The sequence below is a fragment of the Hordeum vulgare genome, chromosome 7H (genome assembly GCF_904849725.1).
Source record: "Hordeum vulgare subsp. vulgare chromosome 7H, MorexV3_pseudomolecules_assembly, whole genome shotgun sequence".
Lineage (NCBI taxonomy): Eukaryota > Viridiplantae > Streptophyta > Magnoliopsida > Poales > Poaceae > Hordeum > Hordeum vulgare.
This window is the reverse complement of record NC_058524.1, coordinates 259,172,937-259,199,109: the sequence shown is the minus strand read 5'-3', so window position 1 is coordinate 259,199,109 and position 26,173 is coordinate 259,172,937.

Below are 26,173 nucleotides of genomic sequence, written 5' to 3'. Positions count from 1 at the left end.
ATATGGTTACTTTGCCGTCAGCTGCCTTTGAAGGAAGACGACAAAGAAAGTGAAAGAAGACGACAAAGAGTATGGGAGACGCTGACGACAAAGAGTATGGGAGAGACAGGAGACGAACACTTGCAAAAAATAAGACGACAAGGAGCCTCAGAGAGGTAGACGGCAAAGAGGCTGAGAGAGGCAGACGACAAAGAGGCTGAGAGAGGCAGACAACAAATGATCCCTTAGCCACCTAATGGAGTAGTTTCCTATCAGCTGTCGTGCACAGGTCTTTGCCGTCTGCTTCAATAGGTGGTTGACGACAAAGGACTTTGATGTCCTCTTTGTGGTAGCACACGACAAAGAAGGTACTTTGCCGTCGAAATTTGTCGAAGAAATTTTGCCGACAGGAAGCTGACGGCGAAGGCCTTTGTTGTCCGTGGAACAACCCTTTGCCGTCTATTATGGCAGACGGCAAAGAGACTAATTCCTGTAGTGTGATATTACATATGTCCATGGTTTCACATTAATCATGAAGAACTCCCATACTTATTGCAAAGTTCTATTAGTTTTATCAAAAATCAAAGAACTACTCACATGCCCCGAGGGAGGGGGTTGGGAGGAGTTAACCATCACGCGCCTCCGAACCAAAACAACACTAGGATTTAACGAGGAATAGAAATGGTCACACATCCCCGCCATGCCTTTTTAATATTCCCATAAATAATAAATTAACACCTCTTAATATCGATACTTCAACAAATCAATAATCATGCACTCAAACGTTTTTCATATTACCACATCAATATTATTAACCCACAATTGTTTTGAGTGCTACATTATGGTTTTGATTATCACTGCTGCCTCTTGAGCTTGCGTTGGTTTTTCCCTTGAAGAGGAAAGGGTGATGCAGCACAGGTGCAGTAAGTATTTCCCTCAGTTTTTAGAACCAAGGAATCAATTCAGTAGGAGAATCGAGCCAAGTGTCCAGAGTACCTGCGCAAACACAAATGAGCTTGCATCCAACGCTATAAAGGGGTTGTCAATCCTTTCAAGATTGATTGCAAAGTGAGATCTAAAGGTGGAAAGTGCAACGAAGTAAAAGTGTAAGGCTGAAAATATAGTGTGAAGTAGACCCCGGGGCCATAGTGTTCACTAGAGGCTTCTTTCAAAATAGCAAATATTACAGTGGGTCAACAAATTACTGTCGAGCAATTGATAGAACCGCGCAAAGTCATGACGATATCTAAGGCAATGATCATACATATAAGCATCACGTCCGAGACAAGTAGACCGATTGTTTTTGCATCTACTATTACTCCACACATCGACCGCTATCCAGCATGCATCTAGTGTATTGAGTTCATGACGAACAGTGTAACGCCTTAAGCTAGATGACATGATGTAGAGGGATAACCTCAAACACAAGATGTAAACCCCATCTTTTACCCTTGATGGCAACAAGACGATGCATGCCTCGCTACCCCTTCTGTCACTTGGTGAGGTCACCGCACAGTATGAACCCAAAACCAAGCACTTCTCCCATTGCAAGAATCATAGATCAAGTTGGCCAAACAAAACCCACAACTCGAAGAGAATTACAAGGATATGAAATCATGCATATAAGAGATCAGAAGAAACTCAAATAAGATTCATAGATAATCTGATCATAAATCCACAATTCATCGGATCTCGACAAACACACCATAAAAGAAGATTACATCAGATAGATCTCCATGAAGATCATGGAGAACTTTGTATTGAAGATCCAAGAGAGAGAAGAAGCAATCTAGCTACTAGCTATGGACCCGAAGGTCTATGGTGAACTACTCACGCATCATCGGAGAGGCCATGGTGTTGATGAAGAAGCCCTCCGTATCCGAATCCCCCCTCCGGGAGGGCACCAGAACGTGCCCCAGATGGGATCTTGCGGAGACAGAAGCTTGTAGCGGCGGAAAAGTATTTTCGTGGATCTCTCGCACAGTTTTGGATTTTTAGGGAATTTATAGGCGGAAGAGGTAGGGAAGATGAGCCACAGGGGGCCCACAAGCCTTCTAGGCGCGTGCCCCCCTAGCCGCGCCTAGGGGGCTTGTGGCCTCCCCTGGTGGCCTCTGCCTTGGTTCACACGTCTCGTGCCTACCTTCTGTTCCGGAAAAAATCTTTTCGGAAGTTTTATTCCGTTTGGACACCGTTTAAAATCCTCCTCTGAAAAGAGTCAAAAACACGGAAAAACAGGAACTGGCACTTGGCACTGAGTTAATAAGTTAGTCCCGAAAAAGATATAAAAGGCATACAAAACATCCAAAGTTTGACAAGATAATAGCATGGAACCATAGAAAATTATAGATACGTTGGAGACGTATCAAGCATCCCCAAGCTTAACTCCTGCTCGTCCTCGAGTAGGGAAGTGAAAAATACTGAATTTTTCATGTGGAATGCTACCTAGCATAATTGTCCTTTGTAACTTCTTTCGTGTGACATGAATGTTAAGATCCGTAAGATTCAAAACAATAGATTGCTATTGACATGAAAACAATAATACTTCAAGCAAACCAGCAAGGTAATCGTGAACTTTCGAAATAACAAGGCCAAAGAAAGTTATCTCTACAAAATCATATAGTCTGGCTATGCTCCATCATGCCCACACAACTAATTTAAATCATGCACAACCCCGGTCTTGGCCAAGTAATTGTTTTCATACTCTTACTTTCTGAAACCTTTTTCAACTCTCACACAATACATGAGCATGAGCCATGGATATAACACTATGGTGGAATAGAATGTGGTGGTGGTTGTGAGACAAAAAGGAGGAGATTCTCACATTGACTCGGCGTATCAAAGGGCTATGGAGATGCCCATTAATACATATCAATGTGAATGAGTAGGGATTTCCATACAAAGGATGCACTAGAGCTATAAGTATGTGAAAGCTCAAAAGGAGAACTAGTGGGTGTGCATCCAAATTGCTTGCTCACGAAGACCTAGGGCAATTTTGAGGAAGCCATCATTAGAATATACAAGCCAAGTTATATAATAAAGATTCCCACTAGTATATGGTGGTGACAAAACGAGAGCCTCTCAATCATGAAGAACATGGTGCTATTATGAAGCACAAGTGTGGAAAGAGATAGTAGCATTGTCCCTACTCTCTTTTTCTCTCTCTCTTTTTTTTGTTTGGGATCTTTGGCCTCTTTCCATATCTCTTTTTTTATTGTGTGGAACTTTGGCCTCTTTTTTATTTATTTCCTCAAATGGGACAATGCTCTAATAATGATGATCATCACACTTTTATTTACTCACAGCTCAAAGATTAGAACGATGATGACTCTATAGGAAATGCCTTCGGCAGTGTACCGGGATGTGCAACGATCTAGCTTGGCGTATGACATTGAAAAATCTCGCTAACTATCATACGATCATGCAATGGCAATATGAGAGTGACGACACAAGTCATGAGACAGAACGGTGGGAGTTGCATGGCAATATATCTCGCAATGGCTATGAAAATGCCATAGTAGGTAGGTATGGTGGTTGTTTTGAGAAAGGCATATGGTAGGTTTGTGCATCGGCGAAAATTGCGCGGTACTAGAGAGGGTAGCAATGGTGGAATGTGAAAGTGCATATATACCATGGACTCACATTAGTCATGAAGAACTCACATACTTATTCCAAAAGTTTTTATTAGTAATCGAAACAAAGTGCTAAATGCATACTCCTAGGGGAAGGGTTGGTAGGTGTAAACCATCACGCGATCCTGACCGCAACACAAAGGATGACAATCAATAGATCAATTATGCTCCGACTTCCTAACATAGCGGTTCACCATACGTGCATGTTACGGGAATCACTAAGTTCAACACAAGTATTTCTAGATTCACAACACCCTACTAACATAACTCTTAATATTACCAAATCCATGTCTCAAAACTAATTGAGAGGAATCAAACTTATCTTTCTACTCAATGCACATGAAGATGGAAGTTTGATTGTATCCTCTTTGGGTACATATCACCTTTGGGACTACTTGCATAGCACAAGCCAACTACCAAGTTATGCACCGCCGTGCTCTAAAAGATCTAAGTGAAGCACATAGAGCAAAATTGCCTAGCTCAAAAGATATAAGTGAAGCACAATGATCATTCTAGCAAATTCAGGATGAGTGCATGTCTCTCTCAAAAGGTATGTGGCAAGGATGATTGTGACACAACAAAAAGAAAAGACTCCTACGATACAAGACGCTCCAAGCAAAACACATATCATGTGGTGAATAAAAATATTGCTCCAAGTAATGTTATCGATGGATTGAAGACGAAAGAGGGGATGCCTTCCCGGGGCATCCCCAAGCTTAGGCTTTTTGGTGTCCTTGAATTTGGCTTGGGATGCCTTGGGAATCCCCAAGCTTGATCTCTTTCCACTCTTTATCCCTTTTTCCATGAGAACATCACCCAAAACTTCAAAACTTCACAACACAAAACTTAAACAGAAACTCGTGATATCATTAGCACAAGAAAACAAACTACCACCTCTTTAGTTACTGTAGAAATATTGATTACTATTTATACTGGTGTTAGATTACTGGATTCTCACTTTCCAATGGCTAGTACCCCCCGATACTATCCATAGTTTCATCAAAACGAGCAACCAACACAACAAAAACAGAATCTGTCAAAAACAGACCAGTCTCTAGAAATCTGTATACTTAGTCTACTTCTTTTACCTCAAAAATTCTGAAAATTTACTAATGCCTGGGAAAAAGGCATATAAACAAGCAGCAAAACGAATCAAATCAAAACCTCTGTCTGAATAAAAATTAAAAATCATTTCGTGAGCGAAAAGTTTCTGTCTTTTTCCAGCAGGATCAAACAACCATCACGAAAACTAGTCATAATGGTTTTGCTTGGCTCAAACACAAAAAGAAACACAAAAAATACAATCATAACAGAATTATGATGGTGTGGACGCAACAAAACAAAATGAGAAAGATAAATTCATTGGGTTGCCTCCCAACAAGCGCTATTGTTTAACGACCTTAGCTAGGCATACGGCGATAGAATCACGTATCATCGTCTTTGGTGCTCAAACCATAAGTAGCCATCATCATGGATTCATAAGGCAATCTTATTTTCTTTGTAGGAAAATGCTCCATGCCCTTCTTTAAAGGAAATTGAAATCTATTATTCCCTTCCTTCATATCGATGATAGCACCAATAGTCCTTAGGAAAGGTCTACCAAGAATGATAGGGCATGTAGGATTGCAATCAATATCAAGCACAATGAAATCCACGGGTACATCGTTCCTATTTGCAATAATAAGAACATCCTTGATCCTTCCCATGGGTTTCTTGACAGTAGAATCTGCAAGATGCAAATTAAGAGAACATTCCTCAATCTCATTAAAGCCTAGAACATCACATAAAGACTTTGGAATCGCGGAAAAACTAGCACCCAAATGACACAAAGCATTGCATTAATAGTTTTTGATTGTCATTTTGATAGTAGGTTCCCACTTATCATGAAGCTTTCTAGGAATATAAACTTCCAACTCAAGTTTCTCTTCAAGAGATTTTATCATAGCTTCAACGATATGATCGGTAAAGGCTTGTTTTGGCTATAAGCGTGTGGAGAGTTTAGCATGGATTGCATCAAGGAAATGCATTCAATCAAGGAGCAACTATGATAATTGAATTCCTTGAAATCCAAAGTAGTAGTTTCATTACTACTCAAGGTTTTGATATCTTCTACTCCACTTTCAATGCTTTTAGCATCAACATACATGGACTCTGAATCATTGGGGCGTTTTTAACCAAAGTGGATTCATATCCAGCCCCATCATAATTAGGTTTGACACTAGAAAACAAGGATTCATTGGGAGTCACACCAAGCACTTTAAGATCTTCGTAAATCTTATCACGAGAACACGCCTTTTTAAGCCATTCATGTCTAGCACGAATTTCGACGGTTCTTTCTTTGCTCTTACTCATGGAAACATGCATAGCTTTCAAAGTTTCATCCATATTGATCTTGGGAGGAGCACATCTAACTTTCAACGCATCAATATCACTAGACATTCTATCAATGCTCCTAGACAAGTCATCAATTTTGAGTAGTTTTTCCTCTATGGATGCATTGAAAATCTTTTGTGAGTTGATAAACTCTTTGATATTACTCTCTAGATCAGAGGGTAATTTATTGTAATTTACATGAGTATTGTTGTAGGAGTTGCCAAAGTTATTAGAGGGATTACTAGGAAAAGGCCTAGGGACATAGTTTCCTCTAAAAGCATTGTTGTTGCCAAAGTTATTGCTAACCAAAAAAATTAACGTCCAAGCTCGCGTTGCTACTCTCAATCAAGGAAGACAAGGGCATATCATTAGGATCTAAAGGAGCACCTTTACTAGCAACCTATTTCATTAACTCATCCATCTTAGCACTCAATGAGTTAATTTCTTCTATAGCGTGTACCTTCTTACTAGTAGGTGACCTTTTAGTGTACCACTGAGAGTAGTTTGTCATGATATTGTCTAGGAGTTTTGTGGCTTCTCCTAATGTGATTTCCATGAACGTTCCACCTGAGGTGGAGTCCAAGATATTTCTAGAAGCGAAATTCAAACCAGCGTAGAAGATTTGTATAATCATCCAAAGACTCAAGCCATGAGCGGGACAATTTGTAATCATCAATTTCATTCTCTCCCAAGATTGTGCAACATGTTCATGATCAAGGTGCTGAAAATTCATGATATCATTACGGAGAGAGATAATCTTAGCCGGCGGAAAATAATTGGATATATAAGCATCTTTGCACTTGTTTCAAGAATCAATACTATTTTTGGGCAAAGACGAAAACCAAGTTTTTGCTCGATCTCGCAACGAGAACGGAAAAAGCTTCAATTTAATCACATCATTATCCACATCTTTCTTCTTTTGCATATCGAAAAGCTCAATGAAGGTATTAAGATGGGTTGCGGCATCTTCACTAGGAAGGCCGGAGAATTGCTCTTTCATAACAAGATTCAGCAAAGCAGAATTGATTTCGTATGATTCCGCACTAGTGGCAGGAGCAATCGGAGTACGAATAAAATCATTATTATTAGTATTCGAGAAGTCACAAAGTTTGGTGTTTTCAGTCATGGTGACTTCAGCAAGCAAACAAGCACACAAGCGAAAGGAAAGCAAGCGAGAGAAAAGGGCAAACGAAAAAGGCAAATATTTTTGTAAATTTTTGTTTTTCATAAGTGGGGGAGTGGAAAACGAGAGGAAAAAAAGTAAGTGCAAGAGATGAGTTTGCGACACTTACTGGGATGAGATCTTGACTTGATCCTCCCTCTTGAGCTTGCGTTGGTTTTTCCCTTGAAGAGGAAAGTGTGATGTAGCACAGGAGCAGTAAGTATTTCCCTCATTTTTGAGAACCAAGGTATCAATCGAGTAGGAGAATCGAGCCAAGTGTCCAGAGTACCTGCGCAAACACAAACGAGCTTGGACCCAAAGCTATAAAGGGGTTGTCAATCCCTTCAAGATTGATTGCAAAGTGAGATTTGAAGGCAGAAAGTGCAACGAAGTAAAAGTGTAAGGCTGAAAATATGGTGTGAAGTAGACCCGGGGGCCATAGTGTTCACTAGAGGCTTCTCTCAAAATAGCAAATATTACGGTGGGTGAACAAATTATGTCGAGAAATTGATAGAACCACGCAAAGTCATGACGATATCTAAGGCAATGATCATACATATAGGCATCACGTCCAAGACAAGTAGACCAAAACTTTCTGCATCTACTACTATTACTCCGCACATTGACCTCTATCCAGCATGCATCTAGTGTATTGAGTTCATGACGACTAGAGTAACGCCTTAAGAAAGATGACATGATGTAGTGGGATAAACTCAAACCAATGATGTAAACACCATCTTTTTACCCTTGATGGCAACAACACGATGCGTGCCTCGCTACCCCCTCTGTCACTTGGTGAGGTCACCGCACGGTATGAACCCAAAACCAAGCACTTCTCCCATTGCAAGAATCATAGATCAAGTTGGCCAAACAAAACCCAAACTCGAAGAGAATTACACGGATATGAAATCATGCATATAAGAGATCATAAGAAAATCAAATAAGATTCATAGATAATCTGATCATAAATCCACAATTGATCAGATCTCGACAAACACACCGCAAAAGAAGATTACATCGGATAGATCTCCATGAAGCTTGCGGAGACAGAAGCTTGCGGCGACAGAAAAGTATTTTCCTGGATCTCTCGCGCGGTTTTGGATTTTTAGGGAATTTATAGGCGGAAGAGGTATGGCAACGAGCCACAGGGGGCCCACAACCCTGCTAGGCACAGGCCCCCTGGCCGTGCCTAGGGGACTTGTGGCCTCCCCTGGTGGCCTCTGCCTTGGTTCTCACGTCTCATGCATATCTTCTGTTCTGGAAAAAATCTTTTCAGAAGTTTTATTCCGTTTGGACACCGTTTAAAATCCTTCTCTGAAAAGGGTAAAAAACACGGAGAAAACAGGAACTAGCACTTGGCACTGAGTTAATAAGTTAGTCCCAAAAAAGATATAGAAGACATACAAAACTTCCAAAGTTTGACAAGATAATAGCATGGAACCATCAAAAATTATAGATACGTTGGAGACGTATCAAGCATTCATTGAATACTTATTATTTTTGGACAAGCCTAGTGACCCACACAAATTACCGTTACTATTCATTAACTATTAAAAAATATAAGTGGAAATGAGAGCTTAAATATTTCGATAAGATCTATATGCGAACGTTCTCACAAAGATATAAGTGAAGTAGTAGAGGAACTACTAAGCTCAAAATATATAAGTGAAGCACATAGAGTATTCTAACAAAATATGATGGACATATGTATCTCTCAAGTTGGTATGTCCAGAAAATGATGTTTGTTGCAAACTAAAAATAAAACAAAACAAAAGCAAACGACGCTCCAAGCAAAACTCATATCATGTGACGAATAAAATGTAGTTCCAAGTGACATGCCGATGGATATAGACGAAAGAGCGGATGCCTTCCGGGGAATTCCCAAGCTTAGACGCTCGAGTCTTCCTAGAATATTACCTTAGGTTGCCTTGGGCATCCTGAAGCTTAGTCTCTAGCCGCTCCTCATTCCTTTGTCTATCCATATAACACCCAAAAATGGAGATCTTCAATCGCACAAAACTCAACAAAACTTCATGAGTTCCGTTAGTATAAGCAAGATATCAAATACTTAGGTACTATTATAAATTGATTCATATTTTATTATTTCATAATAGGTACTGTAATATAACTTCTCCATGGCTTATATCCCCCCGATACAATACATATCATCATCAAAACAATCAAACTATGCAAGCAAAAACAGAATCTGTCTAAAAGAGAAAAGTCTGTAATTATATGTAAATATCCTAGACTTCTATAACCCAACAAATTATGAAACATTAGGAAGACCTCAGGAGTTTGTACATAAATACTATGTAAAACCTTCACCTTAAAAAGTTTCTGTTTTTGCGCCATATCAATTTTTCTACTCATCATACAAGTCACCCCAAAGGCGTTACTTTGCACAAACACTAATTTAAACATAAAACACAATCATTACACAGACAATAATCATTTCATCACGCCAAAATATAAACTAAAAAGAAAAAATATAGATACCTATTGGGTTGCCTGCCAACAAGCGCTATTGTTTTATGCCCCTAGCTTGGTGATGTCAGTTGTGCTTCCCCGGCAACGGCGATAGGAATAGTCGTGTCGACGGCACCAGGAATCCTTCTGCTACGGCTACGCTTTAAGGGACTTCCTTGGCAAATATGCAAAGGATTTCCCCCGTGGCCTTGGAGCCTTGCGTTGGTGTTCCCTCGAAGCGGAAAGGGTGATGTAGCATAGCGGTGGTAAGTATTTCCCCTCAGTTTGAGAACCAAGGTATCGATCCAGTGGAGGAGTATCACAAGATCCTGCACAAACACAAAAGCTTGCTCCCAACGCTATGAAGGGGTTGTCAATCCCTTATAGATTGTTCGCCAAGTGAGAACTGAAAGAAACAAAGTAACAAAGCAAAGTAAAAGCGAAAGTGGAAACAATAGATGTGAATAGACCCGGGGGCCGTAATGTTTACTAGTGGCTTCTCTCATGAAAGCAAGTAGACGGTGGGTGAACAAATTACTGTCGAGCAATTGATAGAACCACGCAAGGTCGTGACGTCATCTACGGCCATGATTATATCTATAGGGATCACGTCCAAAACAAGTACACCGATACTATCTCCATCTACTACTATTACTCCACACGTCGACCACTATCCAGCATGCATCTAGTGTATTAAGTCCAAAAGAACAGAGTAACGCCTTAAGCAAGATGACATGATGTAGATGGAAAATTTCATATCAACGACAGAGCCCATCTTGTTACCCTTGATGGAAACTACTTAATGTGAGCCTTGCTGCCCCTAATGTCACTGGGAAAGCTCACCACATGGTAGAACCCAAAACCAAGCACTTCTCCCATTGCAAGAATCATAGATCTAGTTGGCCAAACGAAACCCAAGACTCGGAGAGACTTACAAGGATATCAAATCATGCATATAAGAAATCAGCAAATACTCAAATATATATCATAGATAATCTGATCACAAATACACAATTCATCGGATCTCGACAAACACACCGCCAAAGAAGATTACATCGAATAGATCTCCATGAAGATCATGGAGAACTTTGTATTGAAGATCCAAGAGAGAGAAGAAGCCATCTAGCTACTAAGTACGGACCCGTAGGTCTGAATTGAACTACTCACGAGTCATTGGAGGGGCGATGATGACGATCAAGAGGCCCTCCAACTCCAAAGTCCCCTCCGACAGGGTGCCGGGAAGGGTCTCCAGATGAGATATCGCGGAAACGGAATCTTGCGGCGGCTGAAAAGTATTTTCGAGGCTCCCCTGATTTTTTTCTGTATTTTAGGGAATATATAGGCCAAAGATCTAGGTCAGGGGGCGCTCAGGGAGGCCACAAGCCCTGCCACCGCCGCCTCCCCTGGTGGCGGAGTGGGGGCTTCTGGGCTCTCTGGAGCCCTCCTGGCTTGGCCCACAGGCCCCCTGATCTTCTTCCGTTCGGGAAAAAATCATTTTGGGGATTTTATTCCGTTTGGACTCCGTTCCAAAATCAGATCTGAAAAGAGCCAAAAACATATAAAAAACAGGAACTCGCACTTGGCACTGAATTAATAAGTTAGTCCCAAAAAAGATATAAAAGGTACATAAAACATCCAAAGATGACAAGAGAACAGCGTGAAACCATCAAAAATTATAGATACGTTTGAGACGTATCAAGTATCCCCAAGCTTAACTCTTGCTCGTCCTCGAGTAGGGAAGTGATAAAGAATGAATTTTTGATGCTTTCATGCTACCTAGCATAGATGTCCTTTGTAACTCCTCTTATGTGACGTGAATGTTCAGATCCATTGGATTCAAAACAATAGTTTGCTATTGACGTGGAAACAATAATAATTCAAGCAAACTAGCAAGATAATCATGAACTTTCAATATAACAAGGCCAAAAGAAAGTTATCCCTACAAAAGCATATAGTCTGGCTATGCTCTATCATCATTGCACAACGAATTTAAATCATGCACAACCCTGGTATTGGCCAAGTAATTGTTTCACACCTTTACTTTCTCAAACCTTTTCAACTCTCACGCAATACATGAGCGTGAGCCATGGTTATAGCACTATAGATAGTGTGGAGTGTGGTGGAGGTTGCAAGACAAAAAAAGGAGAAGATAGTCACATTAACTAGGCATATCAATGAGCTGTGGAGATGCTCATCAATAGATATCAATGTGAATGAGTAGGGATTGCCATACAAATGATGCACTAGAGCTACGAGTAAGTGAAAGCTCTTAAAGAAAACTAGTGGGTGTGCATCCAACTTGCTTGCTCACGAAGACCTAAGGCAATTTTGAGGAGGCCTATCATTGGAATATACAAGCCAAGTTATATAGTGAAAATTTCCCACTAGCTACATGGTGGTGCCAAAACGAGAGACTCTCAATCATGAAGATCATGGTGCTTAATATGCACAAGTGTGGAAAAAGTGGTAGCATTGTCCCTTCTCTCTTTTTCTCTCACATTTTTTTGGTGGGCTCTTTGGCCTCTTTTTTTTATATTTTGGTGGGATTCTTGGGCCTCTTTTATTTCCTCACATGGGACAATGCTCCATTAATGATGATCATCACACTTTCAACTCAAAACTTAGAGCACCAATGACTCTATATGGAATGCCTTCGGTATTGTACCGTGACAATGATCTAGCATGGCATAGACATTAAAGGAAGCATCATGCTAGCTGTCTTACGATCATGCAATGGCAATGTAGACGTGGTGTCACATGCCATGGTAGTAGTTGTATGGCAATATATCTCGGAATGACTTTCAAAAATCCATAGTAGGTAGGTATGGTGGCTGTTTTGAGGGAGGCTAATAGTGGGTTTTGTGCACCAGCGAAAGTTGCACGACACTAAGAAGATAGTGATGGTGGAAGGTGAAAGTGCATCTAAACCATGGACTCAACATTAGTCATGAAGAATTCATATACTTTTTGCAAAAGTTTTATTAGTAATCGAAACAAAGCATTCAACGCATACTCCTAGGGGAAGGGTTGGTAGGTATAAACCATCGCGCGATCCCGACCGCCATGCAAAGGATGACAATCAACAGACTAATCATGCTCAGATTTCATCACATAGCGGTTCACCATACGTGCATGCTACGGGAATCACTAACTTCAACACAAGTATTTCTAGATCCACAACACCTTACTAGCATGACTTCAATATTACCATAACCACAACTCAAAACTAATTGAGATGAATCAAACTTCTCTAACTATTCAATGCACATGAAGGTGGAAGTTTTCGTATCCCTTTGGATAACTACCCCTTTTGAGATTACTTTCAAAGCATAGATCAACTCCCAAGCCATGCACCGCTGCGCTCTAAAATATACAAGTGAAGCACATAGAGCTAAAGTATCTAGCTCAAAAGATATAAGTGAAGCATATGTGAGCTGAATTGTCTACCAAAAGATATAAGTGAAGCTCGACAAAATCACGGTGAGTGCATGTCTCTCTCTCTCTAGGTGTGCAACAAGGATGATTGCGACACAACAAAAATAAAAGACTCCTACGATACAAGACACTCCAAGAAAAAACACGTAACATGTGGTGAATAAAAATATAGCCCCAAGTAACGTTACCGATGGATTGAAGACGAGAGAGGGGATGCCTTCCCGGGGCATCCCCAAGCTTAGGCTTTTACGACATCCTTGAATCTCTTGGGGTGCCTTGGGCATCCCCAAGCTTGAGCTCTTGCCACTCTTTATCTCTTTGTCCATAAGAACTTCACCCAAAACTTGAAAACTTCACAACACGAAACTTAAACAGAAACTCGTGATATCATTAGTATGAGAAAGCAAACCACCACTTCCTTAGGTACTGTAGAAAACTTAAATTCTACTTGTTCTGATGTTGGGTTACTGTATTTTCAATCTTCCTTGGCTAATACCCCCCGATACTATCCATAGTTTCATCAAAATAAGCAACCAACACAACAAAAAAACAGAATCTGTTAACACCAGACCAGTATGTAGCAATCATTATATTTCATATACTTCTGGTACTTCGAAAATTCTGAACAATTACGACAGTGTGAAGAATTTGCGTAGTATTCAGCAGTAAAGAGAATCAACTCAAAAGCTCTTACAGAAAAAAAATTTATTTTCGTGAGAAGAAAGTTTCTGTCTTTTCCAGCATGACCAAACGATCATCCCCAAGACTAATCATAACGGTTTTGCTTGGCAAAAACACAAAAAGAAACTCAAAAAACACAATCATAACAGAATTATAAAAGTGTGGAAAACACAAAACAGAAAGAAAAAGGATAGATTCATTGGGTTGCCTCCCAACAAGCGCTTTTGTTTAACCCCTTTAGCTAAGCAAAAAGTGATGGAATCACGTATAGTCATCTTTGGTGCTCAAACCATAAGTAGCCCTCATCATAGATTCATAAGGAAATCATATTTTTTTTCTAGGAAAGTGTTCCATGCCTTTCTTCAAAGGAAATTGAAATCTAATATTCCCTTCATTCATATCGATGATAGCACCGATAGTCCTTAGGAAAGGTCTACCAAGAATAATGGGACATGAAGGATTGCAATCTATGTCAAGTACAATGAAATCCACGGGTACATAGTTCTTATTTGCAACAATAAGAACATCATCGATCCATCCCATGGGTTTCTTGATAGTAGAATCCGCAAGATGCAAATTAAGAGAACACTCTTCAATCTCATGAAAACTAAGAATATCACATAAAGACTTTGGAATCGCGGAAACACTAGCACCCAAATCACATAAAGCATAACACTCATAGTTTTTGATCTTGATATTGATAGTAGGTTCCCACTCATCATGAAGTTTTCTAGGTATAGAGAGGTCTAATTCGAGCTTCTCTTCAAGATATTTCATCATAGCATCTATGATATGCGCGGTAAGGCTTTGCTTTGGCTATAAGCATGTGGAGAGTTTGCAATGGATTGCATCAAAGAAATGCAATCAAACAAGGAGAAATTATCATAATTGAATTCCTTGAAATCCAAAGTGGGAGTTTCATTACTACCCAAAATTTTGACTTCTTCTACTCCACTCTCCACACCTTTATCATCAAGATGGGTGGACTCCGAATCATTGTGGCGTTTTTCAACCAAAGTGGTTCATATCCAGCCCCTCCATAAATAGGTTTGACACACGAAAACAAAGATTCAAGAGGAGACACACCAAGCACTTTAAGATCTTCGTGATTTGCATCCCTAGAACGCACCCTTTTAAACCATTCATGCCTAGCGCGAATTGGGCGGTTCTTTCTTTGCTCTCATTCATGGAGATACGCATAGCTTTCAAAGTTTCATACAAGTTGACCTTGGGAGGAGCGCATCTAACTTTCAAAGCATCAATATCACAAGACATCCTATCAACGCTCTTAGCCAAATTGTCAATTTTGAGTAGTTTTTCCTCTATGGACGCGTTGAAAATCTTTTGAGAGTTCATAAACTCTTTGATATTACTCTCTAAATAAGAGGTTAATTTGTTGTGATTTCCATAAGTGTTGTTGTAGGAATTGCCATAATTATTAGAGGAGTTACTAGGAAAAGGCCTAGGAACATAGTTTCCTCTAAAAGCATTGTTGTTGCCAAAATTGTTCCTACCAACAAAGTTCACGTCCAAACTAGCGTTGCTACTCTCAATCAAAGAAGATAGTGGTATGTGATTAGGATCTACGGTAGTGTTTCTACTAGCAACCAAATTCATCTACTCGTCCATCTTAGCACTAAGCGAGTTAGTTTCTTCTATAGCGTGGACCTTTTTGCTAGCAGGTGACCTTTCAGTCTGCCACTGAGAGTAGTTGGTCATGATATTGTCTAGGAGTTTTGTAGTGTCTCCTAACGTGATTTCCATGAACGTTCCACCTGAGGCGGAGTCCAAGATATTGCGAGAAGTGAAATTCAAGCCAGCGTAAAAGATTTGTATAATCATCCACAAACTCAAGCCATGAGCGGGACAATTTCTAATCATAAGCTTCATCCTCTCCCAAGATTGTGCAACGTGTTCATGATCAAGTTGCTTGAAATTCATGATATTGTTACGTAAGGAGATGATCTTAGGCGGCGGAAAATACTTGGATATGTAAGCATCTTTGCACTTATCCCAAGAATCGATACTATTTTTAGGCAAAGAAGAAAACCAAGTTTTTGCGCGATCTCGCAACGAGAAAGGAAAAAGTTTCAACTTAATCACGTCATTATCTAGATCTCTTTTGTTTTGCATATCACAAAGCTCAATGAAGGTATTGAGATGGCATGCGACATCTTCACTAGGAAGGCCAGAGAATTGCTCTTTCATAACAAGATTCAGCAAAGCAGTGTTGATTTCATACGATTCCGCACTAGTGGCGGGAGCAATCGGAGTACTAATAAAATCATTATTATTAGTGCTCGAGAATTCACAAAGTTTGGTGTTTTCAGCCATGATGACTTCAACAAACAAACAAGCACACAAGCAAGAAAGAAAACCGGCAAAGGGAAACGACAAAGGCAAAAGAAAACGGTGAAGGAGAAAGGCAAATGAAAACGGCAAATGTGAAGTGGGGGAGAGGAAAACGAGAGGCAACTGGCAACAAAAGTAAATGCAAGACATGAGTTTGTGAGACCTACTTGGATAGATCTTGATCTCTCCGCCCCGGCAACGGCGCCAGAAATACTTCTGATGTCAGCTGTGCTTCCCCGGCAACGGCGATAGGAATAGTCGTGTCCACGACACCAGGAATCCTTCTGCTACGGCTACGCTTTAAGGGACTTCCTAGGCAAATATGCAAAGGATTTCCCCCGCGGCCTTGGAGCCTTGCGTTGATGTTCCCTCGAAGCGGAAAGGGTGATGTAGCACAGCGGTGGTAAGTATTTCCCTTAGTTTGAGAACCAAGGTATCGATCGAGTGGAGGAGTATCACAAGATACTGCACAAATACAAAAGCTTGCTCCCAACGCTATGAAGGGGTTGTGAATCCCTTATAGATTGTTCGCCAAGTGAGAACTAAAAGCAACAAAGTAACAAAGCAAAGTAAAAGCAAAAGTGGAAACGATAGATGTGAATAGACCCGGGGGCCGTAGTGTTTACTAGTGGCTTCTCTCATGAAAGCAAGTAGACGGTGGGTGAACAAATTACCGTCGAGCAATTGATAGAACCGCGCAAAGTCGTGACGTCATCTATGGCCATGATTATATCTATAGGCATCACGTCCAAAACAAGTACACTGATACTGTCTACATCTACTACTATTACTCCACACGTCGACCGCTATCCAGCATGCATCTAGTGTATTAAGTCCAAAAGAACAGAGTAACGCCTTAAGCAAGATGACATGATCTAGATGGACAATCTCATATCAACGACAGAGCCCATCTTGTTACCCTTGATGGCAACTACTTAATGTGAGCCTTGCTGCCCCTACTGTCACTGGGAAAGGTCACCACATGGTAGAACCCAAAACCAAGCACTTCTCCCATTGCAAGAATCATAGATCTAGTTGGCCAAAAAAAACCCAAGACTCGGAGAGACTTACAAGGATATCAAATCATGCATATAAGAAATCAGCAAAGACTCAAATATATATCATAGATAATCTTATCACAAATCCACAATTCATCGGATCTCGACAAACACACCACCAAAGAAGATTACATCGAATAGATATCCATGAAGATCATGAAGAACTTTGTATTGAAGATCCAAGAGAGAGAAGAAGCTATCTAGCTACTAACTACGGACCCGTAGGTCTGAAGTGAACTACTCACGAGTCATTGGAGGGGCGATGATGATGATGAAGAAGCCCTCCAACTCCAAAGTCCCCTCCGGCAGGGTGCCGGGAAGGGTCTCCAGATGAGATCTCGCGGAAACGGAATCTTGCGGTGCGGGAAAAGTATTTTCGAGGCTCCCCTGATTTTTTGCTGTATTTTAGGGAATATATAGGCCAAAGATCTAGGTCAGGGGGCGCTTAGGGAGCCCACAAGCCCTGCCAGCGCCGCCTCCCCCTGGTGGCGGAGTGGGGGCTTGTGGGCTCCCTAGAGCCCTCCTGGCTTGGCCCACAGCCCCCTTATCTTCTTCCTTTCGGGAAAAAATCATTTCAGGAATTTTATTCCGTTTGGACTCCATTCCAAAATCAGATCTGAAAAGAGCCAAAAACACAGAAAAAACAGGAACTGGTACTTGGCACTGAATTAATAAGTTAGTCCCAAAAAAGATATAAAAGGTACATAAAACATCCAAAGATGACAAGATAACAGCGTGAAACCATCAAAAATTATAGATACGTTTGAGACGTATCACTTGGCATAATGCATATGATCAAGTGTTGTCATCTTTGACAGTCAACCCATAAGTAGCCGTCATGATGGATTCATATGGTGGTTTGATTATATTTCTAGGGAAGTGTTCCATCCCTTTCTTTAATGGAAATTGGAACCTTATGTTTCGCTCTTTCATATCAATAATTGCACTTATAGTTCGTAGGAAAGGTCATCCAAGTATTATTGGACAAGTAGGATTGCAATCCATATCAAGCACAATGAAATATATAGGCACAAATTTTTTATTTGCAGCAATGAGAACATCATTAATTCTACCTAAGGTTTTATTAATGGTAGAATCCGCAAGATGCAAGTTTTGGGAACACTCTTGAATATTGGTGAGACAAGGAAAATCACGAAGGGATTCAGGTATTGTTGAAACACTAGCACCAAGGTCACACAAAGGATTTAATTCATATATATTTATCTTTATTTTGGTAGTAGGTTCCCACTCATCATGCAAATTTCTAGGAACAGAAACTTCAAGTTCTAGTTTCTCATCATAAGCTTTTACATTCTTCCATTATATAATTAGTGAAATCCTTGTTTTGTTCATAAGGATTGGGTGAGATAATAATGGTTTGTAACAAGGAAATACGTTCTACTGAATAGAAACTTTCATAATTAAAGTCCTTGTAATCCAAAAGAATGGGCACATCACTAGTTAAAGTTTTGACCTCTCCAAGCCCACCTTTTTCAGTTTTTGCATTAGAATCATCACCCTCCAAGCAATCGGGAGGCTCTCTAGCTAAAGCTGACTCATCTCTAGTCCCTTTACCATTTATATTCTGAGAAGTCAATAAGGACTCAATACGAAAAGTGCCAATCATTTTAAGATCTTCATCATGATTATTAATAGGGAAAGATTCGAGTTTAGCGGCTATCCTATCGAGTTGAGTAGTTTGCTTACGAGAGATGTTTCCCAACAACTCTTTGACTTTAGCAAATTGAGATTGGAGATTAGACACATCCTTATTGACTTCATCGATTTGATTACTAATAGCGTCTAGCAAAGTTGAATGTTCCCTAATTTCATAAGCAAAGAGTTCATTATGTCCATATTGTGAAGTCATGAAAGTTTTCATAGAGCATTCTATTTCCAACAATCTTTTGTAATAAGAGATATTGTGGAATCAGTCGTTGGACATGGTGATCGAGCAAACAAAGTAACATGGAGGATAAGTAAACCAGCGAGCAAAGAAGTTAACTAGTGACAAGCAAAGGTATTTTTTTAAAAACAATTTGATGCAAGCAAAATATAAAAATAAGAACAAGTGAATGATAATTTGTGTAAAGTTACTTGATTGTTGGTCATGATATTCCCTGGCAAGGTGCCAGAAATCCTTCTTGACACTTGTGATTTGCGTTGGGTTTTCGTGAAGAGGAACGGGTAACAGTAGCACAATACGCGTAAGTATTTCCCTCAGTTAAGAAACCAAGGTTTATCGAACCAATAGGAATATAACTACTCGACTATCTTCAACTGTTGCACATAAAAGAGAAAACAACTTCACCCAACGGGGGCAACAGGGTTGTCAATCCCCTTGATCTCATTATTGGCAAGCGAATGAGGTGTGAAGATAACTGTAGACAATTGTAACTTGAAAACTAAAATAGAAGACAAATAAGAATAACAAAGTAAAGATATGTTTTGTGAATATATAAGTAAATAGATACGGAAACATAGTGTTTTTGGTGGCATCCCTCATGTAAGCAACATACGGTAGGTAATCAAATTACTATTGGGCAATCGGCAGAAAAGCACATAGTTATGTGATTCTCACGACAATGATCATGTGTATATAGGCATCACGTCCATAATAAAATAGGCCGACTGTTGCGTGCACCTACTACTATTACTCCACTTCAAGAGTGTTTCTATGTTTGCCTCTCTATGTATTAAGTTCATGAAAAACTAAGTAATGCTGGGAGAACGATGACATGATGTAGATAAAGTAAACTCAATCAATACAAATAAATCCCATCTTTTTATCCTTAGTAGCAAGAACAAAAAGACATATCTTGCCCCTTGTGTCATGGGGATATAAAATCTCATCAGGTTGTACCCAGTACAACACACTCCTCGCACTGAAGAAATACCCAACTACTTGGCCAAAGCAATTCAATAGATCAGATAGAATTACAAAGCTATGATGATCATGCAATTAAGAATCATAATAATTTTAGAGAAGACTGAAGTACTTCCCATGAATAATTTATAAACCCACAATTCATCAGACCCCGACAAATGCACCATACAAAAGAATTACAAAAGATAGATCAAAGTCAAATGCGATAATCATTATATTGAAGATCAAGAGAGAGAGAAAGAGATAGCCATCTAGGTACTAACTACGGACCCGTAGGTCTGTGGTGAGCTACTCACACATCATCACGAGGGCAACAAGGCTGATGAAGAGCCCCTATATGATCGACCCCCTCCGACAGGGTGCCGGAACGAAGCTCCAGATGGGATTGCCGTGGGCAGAGGCTTGTGGTAGCAGAAAAAGTGTTTCACGATGTCCTTAGGGTTTTTGGAATATATGTGAATTTATAGGCCAGAGAATGGGGCTAGAGGGGTTACCAGGGCGGGTTAAGCCATCACGGTGCACCGACCCCCCTCGTCGCACTCTGTTGGCTTGTGCCTCCCTAGTATGGCCTCTAGTCTTCTCCCAAGGCTTCCAGCTTTTCTTTTGGTCTAGAAAAAATCATAAAAAATTTTGGGAGTAATTGGACTTCGTTTGTTACTATAAACCTTAAAAATAAAAAACATGCAGAAAACAACAATTGGCACTTGGCACTTGGTCAATATGTTAGTGCTTATATATAATATAAATTGGTAAATTATTACTCAAAAAGTATCTTAGAATGATAATATAAAGGCATGGAACAATCAAAAACTATAGATACATTGGAGACATATCAGAAATGTGCAGGGGTTTTAGGTGCTTAAATCATAATAGTATCACACAAGATGCTTTTTACGCCCCATCGGGCTACGTCGATTGCACGGGAACAAAATGAAGGAATCTTCTTCCACAAGCCCCCCAGACGCCATCCACGCCCAGTAGGAATCCTATTCTCCACTCTTGGCGCTCTGGGGCTCCCATTGCTTTAGCTCCCGCTGGGCGAGTCAAAGTCTTTTCTGATCTCACTCTTCGTGTCGCACTTCATGCGCCATCGGCGAACCCGAAGAACTTCACTAAGAGAGCCGTGGCTCCGTCATACCTGAACTGCAGGACCTGCCCACGTTTCATATCGTGGGATAGAGCGAACGACATCCACCCCTGGTTCAGGAACATGAACCCTGGGGGAAGAACCTCACCACGATCCAGGAGGGGCCATTGCAGCAGCCATTCGCCTACAGCCACAGGGCCAAGAGTTTGTCATAGCTAGTTGCATGGGTATCGGTGCAGACCCATGATAAACTCGTGCTTGACCTCTACCTCCGCCCCATGGGTGTCCTCTAGGGGAGAAGGGGCGTCTGCTCCACAACGCCCCCGTGACCGCGTGCGCCGTGGCCCCCGCGACCTCTAGTCATGGATGTTAAGCGGCCGATGGTGCCGACCTCCACTGCGATGGCAAGTATTCCTTATTCCTATAGGTTTTTTAATAGTATAATCCGCCAATTGGTAGAACATGTGCACCACGGGCCCGGGGGCTACTATTAGGCCTACATGAACTAGGGTACTGACTCCTCGTATGTGCTTTGGTTTCCCTCCAACCTTAAATTGTGATGTAGCACAACGATGACAAGTATTTCCATAGTCCAGAAACCTAGGTATCAATCTAGTAGGAAGATCCAAAAGACTATGTAAGAAGAACCTACACACAGATAGCAAATCCTCGCAACCCAACATGTAGAGGGGTTGTCAATCTAAAAATTCTCACAACCCAACAGAATCGAAATTTACTTATACTTGTGTAACTCTAAAAATTCTGTGAACTTATGAAAATGTAGGTAATTTGTACATAAATCGTGTGTAAAAAATGGAAACACTTTTGAAATTTCTATTATTTTTAGGATTTTTCTACTCGACGCAAAACTTTCTGTTTTACAACAGAATTAAAGCAACTAATACCCCACATGATCCCGAAGGTTTTGCTTGGTGCAAAAAATAGATAAAACACAAATAATACAATTATAAAAGTAGCATAATTGTGTAAGCACTCAAGAACAGGAAAAAAACGAAAATAAATTTTATTCATTGGTTTGCCTCCCAACAAGCGCTATGGTTTTACGCCCTTGCGAGGCATACAGGATAAATTTTAAGTGATGTCGTACTCAATGATTGATCCATAGCTTTCCCTCATGATTGATCCATACGGTAATTTAATTTTAGTTCTCGCTAAGTGTTCCATGCCCTTTCTGAGTGGAAACTGAAATTTAATATTCCCTTCTTAGATATCAATCACGACTCCTATTGTACACAAGAACGACCAACCAAGAATTATTGGTCAAGACGGATTGCACTCAATATCAAGAACAACAAAATATATGGACACATAATTCCTATTTGCAATAATGAGAACATCATTAATTATTCCCTTAGGTTTTTTAATAGTATAATCCGTCAATTGCAAATTGAGAGAGCATTCTTCAATATTGGTGAGACCAAGGACATCACAAAGAGATTTCGGGATCATGGAAACACTCGCACCCAAATCACATAAAGCATAGCACTCAAAATTATTTATTTGATATCAATGGTTGGTTCCCGTTCATCATGTAATTTTCTAGGAATTGAAATCTCTAGCTCTAATTTTTCTTCCAAAGTTTTAATCACCGCTTCCGAAATATATTTAGTAAAAGCTTTATTTTTTATAGGAATTAGGTGAAGTTATCATAGATTGCAACATAGGAATACACTCAATCAAGGAGTAGCTATGAAAATTAAAATATTTGGAACAAAATAGTGGGTGCATCACTAGATAAAGTTTTTACCTCTTCAATCTCATTTTTATCAAATTTTCAATAAGATTTCCACCTTCTAAATCATGGGAACGCCCTCTAGCTAAAGTTGACACTTCTTCAGTTCCCTCATCATTAAGTTTGCCACTACTAAGCGGAGAATCAATAGAAGAAATACCAATTATTTTAATCTCTTCATCATTTTCATGAAAACAATCAAGAAACGCTCGTTCTAAAAAATTGTCTTTTAGCTCTAAGCATAGCGGTTATTTCTTACTTTCATCTATAGAAACATATAAAGCTTCAATTGATTCATTAATATCAACCTTAGGAAAAAAATAATTCTTGAGATTTTCTAGATCATCCGAAATTCTATCAATGCTTCTAGACATATCATCAATTTTATTCAACTTTTCTTCTATCCTGGTATTAAAAGCCTTCTAAGCATTGATAAATTCCTTAATATTACTCTCAAGATCAGAGGGTATCCTAGCATTATTATTATTATGAGAATTACCATAGGAATTACTATAATTATTTGAAGAACTTCCACGATAGGGCCTAGTATTAAAATTGTTCCTATAGGCATTGTTACAAAAATTATTTTGGGACACAAAATTCACATCTATGGGATCATTATTTTTCTGAATCAATGTAGGCAAAGGCACATCATTAGGATCAATAGGAGCATTCTTACTACGAACCAATTTCATAAGAGCATCACCTTTTTCACTCAAAGCATCAATTTATTAAATAGAATTAACCTTTTTACTAGTAGGAGCTCTTTCAGTATGCCGTTGTGAATAATTAGCCACAATATTATCAAGCAATTTAGTACCATCACCCAACGTAATTTCCATAAAAGTACCACCCACAACGGAATCTAAAAGATTTCTAGACACGAAATTCAATCCTGCATAAAAAATCTATACGATCATCTGCAAATTCAAATCATGAGTTGGACAGCTTCTTATCATCAATTTCATCCTTTCCCAAGATTGGGAAACATGCTCATGCTCAAGTTGTTTGAAATTCGTAATCTGATTTCTAAGAGTAATAATTTTTGTGGGAGGAAAATACTTTGTGATAAAAGCATCTTTGCACTTATTCCAAGAATCAATACTATTTTGTGCCAAAGATGAAAACCATATTTTAGCACGATCACGCAAAGAGAACGGAAATAATTTTAGCTTGACAATATCATCATCCACATCTTCCATTTTTTGCATTTAATACAATTATACGAAAGTGTTTAGATGGGACGCAGCATCCTCATTAGGATTATCAGAAAATTGCTCTTTCATAACAAGATTCAACAAAGAGGCATTAATATCATATATAAGACTCTGCACTAGTGGCGGGAGGAGCAATACGAGTGCTAATAAAATCATTGTTATTGGTATTGGAAAAATTACACAACTTAGTGTTCTCTTGAGTCATTGTGACTCTGAAAATAAGAACACAAGCAAGCAAGAGATCCGGCAAGAAAGCGGCAAAGGAAAGATGGCACATAAGAAGGCAAAATTTTGTGAAGTGGGAGAGAGGAAAACGGGAGGCAAATGACAAATAATGTAATTGCAAGAAGATGAGATTTGAATGTAGGAACTTGATAGATCTTGACTTGGTCTTCCCCGGCAACGACACCAGAAATCTTGACTCCTAGTGAGTGTGTTGGTTTCCCTCCAAGCTTAAAGGATGATGTAGCAAGGGGATGAGAAGTATTTCCCTAAGTTAAGAAACCAAGGTATCAATCTAGTAGGAAGATTCACAAGACTATGTAAGAAGCACCTGCGCACAAATAACACTTCCTCGCAACCCAACGCATATAGGGGTTGTCAATCCCTCGTGTGTAAAGTAAGGATACATTGATAGAAGCAAATAAGAGTGATAGAAAATTGAACACAACAAGATATTTTGGGGTTTTTTCATAATATAGATCTAAAAACACAAGATTAAATAAAGTAGAAAAGCAAATAGCAAAGTAGAGATTGCAAATAGATGATGTGAAGTAGAGCCGGGGGCCGTAGGTTTCACTAGTGGCTTCTCTCGACGAAATAGCAAGCGGTGGGTAGACAAATTACTCTTGGGCAATTGATAGAAAAGCAAATAGTTATGACGATATTCATGACAATGGTCATGTATATATGCATCACATCAAAGATAAGTAGACCAACTGCTGCGTGCATCTACTTCTATTAGTCCACATATCGACTATTATCCAGAATGCATCTAGTGTATTGAGTTCATGGAGAAACGGAGTAATGCCTTAAGAACGATGACCTGATGTAGACAAGAACTATTCATGTAGGAATAGAACCCATTGTTTTGTCCTTGATAGCAACGATACCTGCATGCCATGTCCTTTTCTTTCACTGAGATTGAGCATGACAAGATCGAACCCATAACAAAGCATATCTTCGCGTTGCAAGATAAAAGATCAAGTTGGCGAGACAAAAACAAAATATGAGAGAAGAAATACGAGGCTATAATAATGAAGCATGAATATGTTTTCATAGATCTGATGACAAACTCACAGTTCATCGAATCCCAACAAAGACACCGCAAAATAAAGAGTTACATCATATGTATCACCAAGAGAACATTGTATTGGGAAACAAAACTATAGAGTAAGCCATCTAGCTACTACCTATTGACCCGTAGGTCTGATATGAACTACTCACGCATCATCGGAGGAGCACCAATGAGGATTGTGAACCCCTCCGTGATCATCTTCCTCCCTAGAACGAGTTCTAGATTGGTTTTTGTGGTTATGGAACTTGCGGTGGCTGAAACGATTTTTTGTTGACTCCTCTAGGATTTTTGGAATATTGGGGTATTTATAGAGCTCAAAGGCCGTGGAGAAGCTTGCAGAGGGTCCCACTAGACACCAGGCCGTGCTAGGGGCCTCTGGCGCGCCATGCTGTCTAGTGGGCACCCTGGGCCTTGGCTAGTTTTCAATCCTTGCCCCAAGTTTCCTTCTAGTACAAGAAAAATCTCCTAAAGTTTCATGGAAATTGGACCTCATCTGATATGGATTTTCTATGAAGGAAAAAAATAGCAAAAAAACAACAACTAGCACTAGGAACTATGCCAATAGGTTAGTCCCAAAAAAGATATAAAAGTGTCATAAAATGATTATAAAACATCCAAGAATGATAATATAACAGCATAGAACAATCAAAACATATGGATACATTGGAGACGTATAAGGTACCCAAGCATGTGTGCCTCTGGCCCAGGATGCGACACTTGGTCTGGCCTGAAGAAGATGGCCTTGATCCAGCCACTGTGAAAGTAGCCGCCTCGAGAGGGGCGGACCTCCCGAG